Genomic DNA, 10,314 nt, shown 5'->3' with positions numbered 1-10,314 from the left:
GCACAGACATCGGGGCTCCGGGCTTTCCCTGACGAACAGGGATTCGACGTTTACCACCAGCTGCACCTGGGGGGCCCACTGAAAAAAACCCCGAAAAATCATGAACGTCGGACGATTGCTCCCACACCGAAAGTGCCAGCCAGTCAAGCTCTTGCTGCTCCTCACCGGCCATTGGCAGCGCATCTACAGCACCACAGACATCGGGGCTCCGGGCTTTCCCTGACGAACAGGGCTTCGACGTTTACCACCAGCTGCACCTGGGGGGCCCACTGAAAAAAACCCCAAAAAATCATGAACGTCGGACGATTGCTCCCACTCCGAAAGTGCCAGCAACTCAAGCTCTTGCTGCTCCTCACCGGCCATTGGCAGCGCATCTACAGCACCACAGACATCGGGGCTCCGGGCTTTCCCTGACGAACAGGGCTTCGACGTTTACCACCAGCTGCACCTGGGCGCCCACTCCAAAAAAACCCGAAAAATCACGAACGTCGGACGATTGCTCCCACACAAGAAGTGCCAGCCAGTCAAGCTCCTGCTGCTCCTCAGCGGCCATTGGCAGCGCATCTACAGCACCACAGACATCGGGGCTCCGGGCTTTCCCTCACGAACAGGGCTTCGACGTTTACCACCAGCTGCACCTGGGCGACCAGTGGAAAAAAACCCAAGAAAATCACGAACGTTGGACGATTGCTCCCACACCGAAAGTGCCAGCCAGTCAAGCTCTTGCTGCTCCTCAGCGGCCATTGGCAGCGCATCTACAGCACCACAGACATCGGGGCTCCGGGCTTTCCCTGACGAACAGGGCTTCGACGTTTACCACCACCTGCACCTGGGCGCCCATTGGAAAAAAACCCAAGAAAAATCACGAACGTTGGACGATTGCTCCCACACCGAAAGTGCCAGCAACTCAAGCTCTTCCTGCTCATCACCGGCCATTGGCAGCGCATCTACAGCACCACAGACACTGGGGCTCCGGGCTTTCCCTGACGAACAGGGTTTCGACGTTTACCACCAGCTGCACCTGGGCGCCCATTCCAAAAAAACCCGAAAAATCACAAACGTCGGATGATTGCTCCCACACCGAAAGTGCCAGCCAGTCAAGCTCCTGCTGCACCTCCCCGGCCATTGTCAGCGCATCTACAGCACCACAGACATCGGGGCTCCGGGCTTTCCCTGACGAACAGGGCTTCGACGTTTACCACCATCTGCACCTGGGCGCCCACTGAAAAAAACCCCGAAAAATCATGAACGTTGGACGATTGCTCCCACACCGAAAGTGCCAGCCACTCAAGCTCTTGCTGCTCCTCACCGGCCATTGGCAGCGCATCTACAGCAGCACAGACATCGGGGCTCCGGTCTTTCCCTGACGAACAGGGCTTCGACGTTTACCACCAGCTGCACCTGGGTGCCCACTAAAAAAAACCCCAAAAAATCACGAACGTCGGACGATTGCTCCCACAAAAAAAGTGCCAGCCAGTCAAGCTCTTGCTGCTCCTCCCCGGCCATTGGCAGCGCATCTACAGCACCACAGACATCGGGGCTCCGGGCTTTCCCTGATGAACAGGGCTTCGACGTTTACCACCAGCTGCACCTGGGGGGCCCACTGAAAAAAACCCCAAAAAATCATGAACGTCGGACGATTGCTCCCACACCGAAAGTGCCAGCCACTCAAGCTCTTGCTGCTCATCACCGGCCATTGGCAGCGCATCTACAGCACCACAGACATCGGGGCTCCGGGCTTTCCCTGACGAACAGGGCTTCGACGTTTACCACCAGCTGCACCTGGGCACGCACTCCAAAAAAACCCGAAAAATCACGAACGTCGGACGATTGCTCCCACACCGAAAGTGCCACCCAGTCAAGCTCTTGCTGCTCCTCACCGGCCATTGGCAGCGCATCTACAGCACCACAGACATCGGGGCTCCGGGCTTTCCCTGACGAACAGGGCTTCGACGTTTACCACCAGCTGCAGCTGGGCGCCCATTAAAAAAAAACACAAGAAAAATCACGAACGTTGGACGATTGCTTCCACACCGAAAGTGCCAGCAACTCAAGCTCTTGCTGCTCATCACCGGCCATTGGCAGCCCATCTACAGCACCACAGACATCAGGGCTCCAGGCTTTCCCTGATGAACAGCGCTTCGACGTTTACCACCAGCTGCACCTGGGGGGCCCACTGAAAAAAACCCCGAAAAACCATGAACGTTGGACATTTGCTCCCACGCAAAACGTGCCAGCCAGTCAAGCTCTTGCTGTACCTCACCGGCCATTGGCAGCGCATCTACAGCACCACAGACACTGGGGCTCCGGGCTTTCCCTGACGAACAGGGTTTCGACGTTTACCACCAGCTGCACCTGGGCGCCCATTCCAAAAAAACCCGAAAAATCACAAACGTCGGACGATTGCTCCCACACCGAAAGTGCCAGCCAGTCAAGCTCTTGCTGCTCCTCCCCGGCCATTGGCAGCGCATCTACAGCACCACAGACATCAGGGCTCCAGGCTTTCCCTGACGAACAGGGCTTCGACGTTTACCACCAGCTGCACCTGGGCGCCCACTGAAAAAAACCCAAGAAACATCACGAACGTCGGACGATTGCTCCCACACCGAAAGTGCCAGCAACTCAAGCTCTTGCTGCTCCTCACCGGCCATTGGCAGCGCATCTACAGCACCACGGACATCGGGGCTCCGGGCTTTCCCTGACGAACAGGGCTTCGACGTTTACCACCAGCTGCACCTGGGCGCCCACTCCAAAAAAATTTGAAAAATCACGAACGTCGGACGATTGCTCCCACACAAGAAGTGCCAGCCAGTCAAGCTCCTGCTGCTCCTCAGCGGCCATTGGCAGCGCATCTACAGCACCACAGACATCGGGGCTCCGGGCTTTCCCTCACGAACAGGGCTTCGACGTTTACCACCAGCTGCACCTGGGCGCCCACTGAAAAAAACCCTGAAAAATCACAAACGTCGGACGATTGCTCCCACACCGAAAGTGCCAGCCAGTCAAGCTCTTGCTGCTCCTCCCCGGCCATTGGCAGCGCATCTACAGCACCACAGACATCGGGGCTCCGGGCTTTCCCTGACGAACAGTGCTTCGACGTTTACCACCAGCTGCACCTGGGGGGCCCACTGAAAAAAACCCCGAAAAATCATGAACGTCGGACGATTGCTCCCACACCGAAAGTGCCAGCCAGTCAAGCTCTTGCTGCTCATCACCGGCCATTGGCAGCGCATCTACAGCACCACAGACATCGGGGCTCCGGGCTTTCCCTGACGAACAGGGCTTCGACGTTTACCACCACCTGCACCTGGGCGCCCAGTGGAAAAAAAACCAAGAAAAATCACGAACGTTGGACGATTGCTCCCAAACCTTAAATGCCAGGAATTCAAGCTCTTGCTGCTCCTCACCGGCCATTGGCAGCGCATCTACAGCACCACAGACATCGGGGCTCCGGGCTTTCCCTGACAAACAGGGCTTCGACGTTTACCACCACCTGCACCTGGGGGGCCCACTCCAAAAAACCCCGAAAAATCACGAAGATCGGACGATTGCTCCCACACCGAAAGTGCCAGCCAGTCAAGCTCTTGCTGCTGCTCCCCGGCCATTGGCAGTGCATCTACGGCACCACAGACATCGGGGCTCCGGGCTTTCCCTGACGAACAGGGCTTCGACGTTTACCACCACCTGCACCTGGGTGCCCATTGGAAAAAAACCCAAGAAAAATCACGAACGTTGGACGATTGCTCCCACACAAGAAGTGCCAGCCAGTCAAGCTCCTGCTGCTCCTCAGCGGCCATTGGCAGCGCATCTACAGCACCACAGACATCGGGGCTCCAGGCTTTCCCTGACGAACAGGGCTTCGACGTTTACCACCAGCTGCACCTGGGCGCCCACTCCAAAAATACCCCGAAAAATCACGAACATCGGACGATTGCTCCCACACCGAAAGTGCCAGCCAGTCAAGCTCTTGCTGCTCCTCCCCGGCCATTGGCAGCGCATCTACAGCACCACAGACATCGGGGCTCCGGGCTTTCCCTGACGAACAGTGCTTCGACGTTTACCACCAGCTGCACCTGGGGGGCCCACTGAAAAAAACCCCGAAAAATCATGAACGTCGGACGATTGCTCCCACACCGAAAGTGCCAGCCAGTCAAGCTCCTGCTGCTCCTCACCGGCCATTGGCAGCGCATCTACAGCACCACAGACATCGGGGCTCCGGGCTTTCCCTGACGAACAGGGCTTCGACGTTTACCACCACCTGCACCTGGGCGCCCAGTGGAAAAAAAACCAAGAAAAATCACGAACGTTGGACGATTGCTCCCAAACCTTAAACGCCATGAATTCAAGCTCTTGCTGTACCTCACCGGCCATTGGCAGCGCATCTACAGCACCACAGACATCGGGGCTCCGGGCTTTCCCTGACGAACAGGGCTTCGACGTTTACCACCACCTGCACCTGGGGGGCCCACTCCAAAAAACCCCGAAAAATCACGAAGATCGGACGATTGCTCCCACACCGAAAGTGCCAGCCAGTCAAGCTCTTGCTGCTGCTCCCCGGCCATTGGCAGTGCATCTACAGCACCACAGACATCGGGGCTCCGGGCTTTCCCTGACGAACAGGGCTTCGACGTTTACCACCACCTGCACCTGGGCGCCCATTGGAAAAAAACCCAAGAAAAATCACGAACGTTGGACGATTGCTCCCACACAAGAAGTGCCAGCCAGTCAAGCTCCTGCTGCTCCTCAGCGGCCATTGGCAGCGCATCTACAGCACCACAGACATCGGGGCTCCAGGCTTTCCCTGACGAACAGGGCTTCGACGTTTACCACCACCTGCACCTGGGGGGCCCACTGAAAAAAACCCCAAAAAATCATGAACGTCGGAAGATTGCTCCCACTCCGAAAGTGCCAGCAACTCAAGCTCTTGCTGCTCCTCACCGGCCATTGGCAGCGCATCTACAGCACCACAGACATCGGGGCTCCGGGCTTTCCCTGACGAACAGGGCTTCGACGTTTACCACCAGCTGCACCTGGGCGCCCACTCCAAAAAAACCCGAAAAATCACGAACGTCGGACGATTGCTCCCACACAAGAAGTGCCAGCCAGTCAAGCTCCTGCTGCTCCTCAGCGGCCATTGGCAGCGCATCTACAGCACCACAGACATCGGGGCTCCGGGCTTTCCCTCACGAACAGGGCTTCGACGTTTACCACCAGCTGCACCTGCGCGACCAGTGGAAAAAAACCCAAGAAAATCACGAACGTTGGACGATTGCTCCCACACCGAAAGTGCCAGCCAGTCAAGCTCTTGCTGCTCCTCACCGGCCATTGGCAGCGCATCTACAGCACCACAGACATCGGGGCTCCGGGCTTTCCCTGATGAACAGGGCTTCGACGTTTACCACCACCTGCACCTGGGCGCCCATTGGAAAAAAACCCAAGAAAAATCACGAACGTTGGACGATTGCTCCCACACCGAAAGTGCCAGCAACTCAAGCTCTTCCTGCTCATCACCGGCCATTGGCAGCGCATCTACAGCACCACAGACACTGGGGCTCCGGGCTTTCCCTGACGAACAGGGTTTCGACGTTTACCACCAGCTGCACCTTGTCGCCCACTCCTAAAAAACCCCGAAAAATCATGAACGTCGGACGATTGCTCCCACACCGAAAGTGCCAGCCAGTCAACCTCTTGCTGCTCATCACCGGCCACTGGCAGCGCATCTACAGCACCACAGACACTGGGGCTCCGGGCTTTCCCTGACGAACAGGACTTCGACGTTTACCACCAGCTGCACCGGCGCGCCCACTCCAAAAAAACCCTGAAAAATCACGAATGTCGGACGATTGCTCCCACACCGAAAGTGCCAGCCAGTCAAGCTCTTGCTGCTGCTCCCCGGCCATTGGCAGCGCATCTACAGCACCACAGACATCGGGGCTCCAGGCTTTCCCTGACGAACAGGGCTTCGACGTTTACCACCAGCTGCACCTGGGCGCCCACTGAAAAAAACCCTGAAAAATCACAAACGTCGGACGATTACTCCCACACCGAAAGTGCCAGCCAGTCAAGCTCTTGCTGCTCCTCACCGGCCATTGGCAGCGCATCTACAGCACCACAGACATCGGGGCTCCGGGGTTTCCCTGACGAACAGGGCTTCGACGTTTACCACCAGCTGCACCTGGGCGCCCACTCCAAAAAAACCCGAAAAATCACGAACGTCGGATGATTGCTCCCACACCGAAAGTGCCAGCCAGTCAAGCTCCTGCTGCACCTCCCCGGCCATTGTCAGCGCATCTACAGCACCACAGACATCGGGGCTCCGGGGTTTCCCTGACGAACAGGGCTTCGACGTTTACCACCAGCTGCACCTGGGCGCCCACTGCAAAAAAACCCAAAAAATCACGAACGTTGGACGATTGCTCCCACACCGAAAGTGCCAGCCTGTCAAGCTCCTGCTGCTCCTCAGCGGCCATTGGCAGCGCATCTACAGCACCACAGACATCGGGGCTCCGGGCTTTCCCTGACGAACAGGGCTTCGACGTTTACCACCAGCTGCACCTGGTCGCACACTCCAAAAAAACCCGAAAAATCACGAACGTCGGACGATTGCTCCCACACAAGAAGTGCCAGCCAGTCAAGCTCCTGCTGCTCCTCAGCGGCCATTGGCAGCGCATCTACAGCACCACAGACATCGGGGCTCCAGGCTTTCCCTGACGAACAGGGCTTCGACGTTTACCACCAGCTGCACCTGGGGGGCCCACTCCAAAAAACCCCGAAAAATCACGAAGATCGGACGATTGCTCCCACACCGAAAGTGCCAGCCAGTCAAGCTCTTGCTGCTCCTCACCGGCCATTGGCAGCGGATCTACAGCACCACAGACATCGGGGCTCCGGGCTTTCCCTGACGAACAGGGCTTCGACGTTTACCACCAGCTGCACCTGGGCACCCACTCCAAAAAAACCCGAAAAATCACGAATGTCGGACGATTGCTCCCACACCGAAAGTGCCAGCCAGTCAAGCTCTTGCTGCTCCTCACCGGCCACTGGCAGCGCATCTGCAGCACCACAGACACTGGGGCTCCGGGCTTTCCCTGACGAACAGGGCTTCGACGTTTACCACCAGCTGCACCTGGGCGCCCACTGAAAAAAACCCAAGAAAAATCACGAACGTCGGACGATTGCTCCCACACCGAAAGTGCCAGCAACTCAAGCTCTTGCTGCTCCTCACCGGCCATTGGCAGCGCATCCACAGCACCACAGACATCGGGGCTCCACGCTTTCCCTGACGAACAGGGCTTCGACGTTTACCACCAGCTGCGCCTGGGCGCCCACTAAAAAAAACCCCGAAAAATCACGAACGTCGGACGATTGCTCCCACACCGAAAGTGCCAGCCAGTCAAGCTCTTGCTGTACCTCACCGGCCATTGGCAGCGCATCTACAGCACCACAGACATCGGGGCTCCGGGATTTCCCTGACGAACAGGGCTTTGACATTTACCACCACCTGCACCTGGGCACCCACTACAAAAAAACGCGAAAAATCACGAACGTCGGACGATTGCTCCAACACCGAAAGTGCCAGCCAGTCAAGCTCTTGCTGCTCCTCCCCGGCTATTGGCAGCGCATCTACAGCACCACAGACATCGGGGCTCCGGGCTTTCCCTGACGAACAGGGCTTCGACGTTTACCACCAGCTGCACCTGGGCGACCAGTGGAAAAAAACCCAAGAAAATCACGAACGTTGGACGATTGCTCCCACACCGAAAGTGCCAGCCAGTCAAGCTCTTGCTGCTCCTCAGCGGCCATTGGCAGCGCATCTACAGCACCACAGACATCGGGGCTCCGGGCTTTCCCTGAAGAACAGGGCTCCGACGTTTACCACCACCTGCACCTGGGCGCCCATTGGAAAAAAACCCAAGAAAAATCACGAGCGTTGGACGATTGCTCCCACATCGAAAGTGCCAGCAACTCAAGCTCTCGCTGCTCCTCACCGGCCATTGGCAGCGCATCTACAGCACCACAGACATCGGGGCTCCGGGCTTTCCCTGACGAACAGGGCTTCGACGTTTACCACCAGCTGCGCCTGGGCGCCCACTCCAAAAAAACCCCGAAAAATCACGAACGTCGGACGATTGCTCCCACACCGAAAGTGCCAGCCAGTCAAGCTCTTGCTGCTCATCACCGGCCATTGGTAGCCCATCTACAGCACCACAGACATCGGGGCTCCGGGCTTTCCCTGACGAACAGGGATTCGACGTTTACCACCAGCTGCACCTGGGGGGCCCACTGAAAAAAACCCCGAAAAATCATGAACGTCGGACGATTGCTCCCACACCGAAAGTGCCAGCCAGTCAAGCTCTTGCTGCTCCTCACCGGCCATTGGCAGCGCATCTACAGCACCACAGACATCGGGGCTCCGGGCTTTCCCTGACGAACAGGGCTTCGACGTTTACCACCAGCTGCACCTGGGGGGCCCACTGAAAAAAACCCCAAAAAATCATGAACGTCGGACGATTGCTCCCACTCCGAAAGTGCCAGCAACTCAAGCTCTTGCTGCTCCTCACCGGCCATTGGCAGCGCATCTACAGCACCACAGACATCGGGGCTCCGGGCTTTCCCTGACGAACTGGGCTTCGACGTTTACCACCAGCTGCACCTGGGGGGCCCACTGAAAAAAACCCCAAAAAATCATGAACGTCGGACGATTGCTCCCACTCCGAAAGTGCCAGCAACTCAAGCTCTTGCTGCTCCTCACCGGCCATTGGCAGCGCATCTACAGCACCACAGACATCGGGGCTCCGGGCTTTCCCTGACGAACAGGGCTTCGACGTTTACCACCAGCTGCACCTGGGCGCCCACTCCAAAAAAACCCGAAAAATCACGAACGTCGGACGATTGCTCCCACACAAGAAGTGCCAGCCAGTCAAGCTCCTGCTGCTCCTCAGCGGCCATTGGCAGCGCATCTACAGCACCACAGACATCGGGGCTCCGGGCTTTCCCTCACGAACAGGGCTTCGACGTTTACCACCAGCTGCACCTGGGCGACCAGTGGAAAAAAACCCAAGAAAATCACGAACGTTGGACGATTGCTCCCACACCGAAAGTGCCAGCCAGTCAAGCTCTTGCTGCTCCTCAGCGGCCATTGGCAGCGCATCTACAGCACCACAGACATCGGGGCTCCGGGCTTTCCCTGACGAACAGGGCTTCGACGTTTACCACCACCTGCACCTGGGCGCCCATTGGAAAAAAACCCAAGAAAAATCACGAACGTTGGACGATTGCTCCCACACCGAAAGTGCCAGCAACTCAAGCTCTTCCTGCTCATCACCGGCCATTGGCAGCGCATCTACAGCACCACAGACACTGGGGCTCCGGGCTTTCCCTGACGAACAGGGTTTCGACGTTTACCACCAGCTGCACCTGGGCGCCCATTCCAAAAAAACCCGAAAAATCACAAACGTCGGATGATTGCTCCCACACCGAAAGTGCCAGCCAGTCAAGCTCCTGCTGCACCTCCCCGGCCATTGTCAGCGCATCTACAGCACCACAGACATCGGGGCTCCGGGCTTTCCCTGACGAACAGGGCTTCGACGTTTACCACCATCTGCACCTGGGCGCCCACTGAAAAAAACCCCGAAAAATCATGAACGTTGGACGATTGCTCCCACACCGAAAGTGCCAGCCACTCAAGCTCTTGCTGCTCCTCACCGGCCATTGGCAGCGCATCTACAGCAGCACAGACATCGGGGCTCCGGTCTTTCCCTGACGAACAGGGCTTCGACGTTTACCACCAGCTGCACCTGGGTGCCCACTAAAAAAAACCCCAAAAAATCACGAACGTCGGACGATTGCTCCCACACCGAAAGTGCCAGCCAGTCAAGCTCTTGCTGCTCCTCCCCGGCCATTGGCAGCGCATCTACAGCACCACAGACATCGGGGCTCCGGGCTTTCCCTGATGAACAGGGCTTCGACGTTTACCACCAGCTGCACCTGGGGGGCCCACTGAAAAAAACCCCGAAAAATCATGAACGTCGGACGATTGCTCCCACACCGAAAGTGCCAGCCAGTCAAGCTCTTGCTGCTGCTCCCCGGCCATTGGCAGCGCATCTACAGCACCACAGACATCGGGGCTCCGGGCTTTCCCTGACGAACAGGGCTTCGACGTTTACCACCAGCTGCACCTGGGCACGCACTCCAAAAAAACCCGAAAAATCACGAACGTCGGACGATTGCTCCCACACCGAAAGTGCCACCCAGTCAAGCTCTTGCTGCTCCTCACCGGCCATTGGCAGCGCATCTACAGCACCACAGACATCG

The sequence above is a fragment of the Chlamydotis macqueenii genome, chromosome W (assembly GCF_036417535.1).
Source record: "Chlamydotis macqueenii isolate bChlMac1 chromosome W, bChlMac1.mat, whole genome shotgun sequence".
NCBI lineage: Eukaryota > Metazoa > Chordata > Aves > Otidiformes > Otididae > Chlamydotis > Chlamydotis macqueenii.
This window is presented reverse-complemented; position numbering follows the sequence as displayed.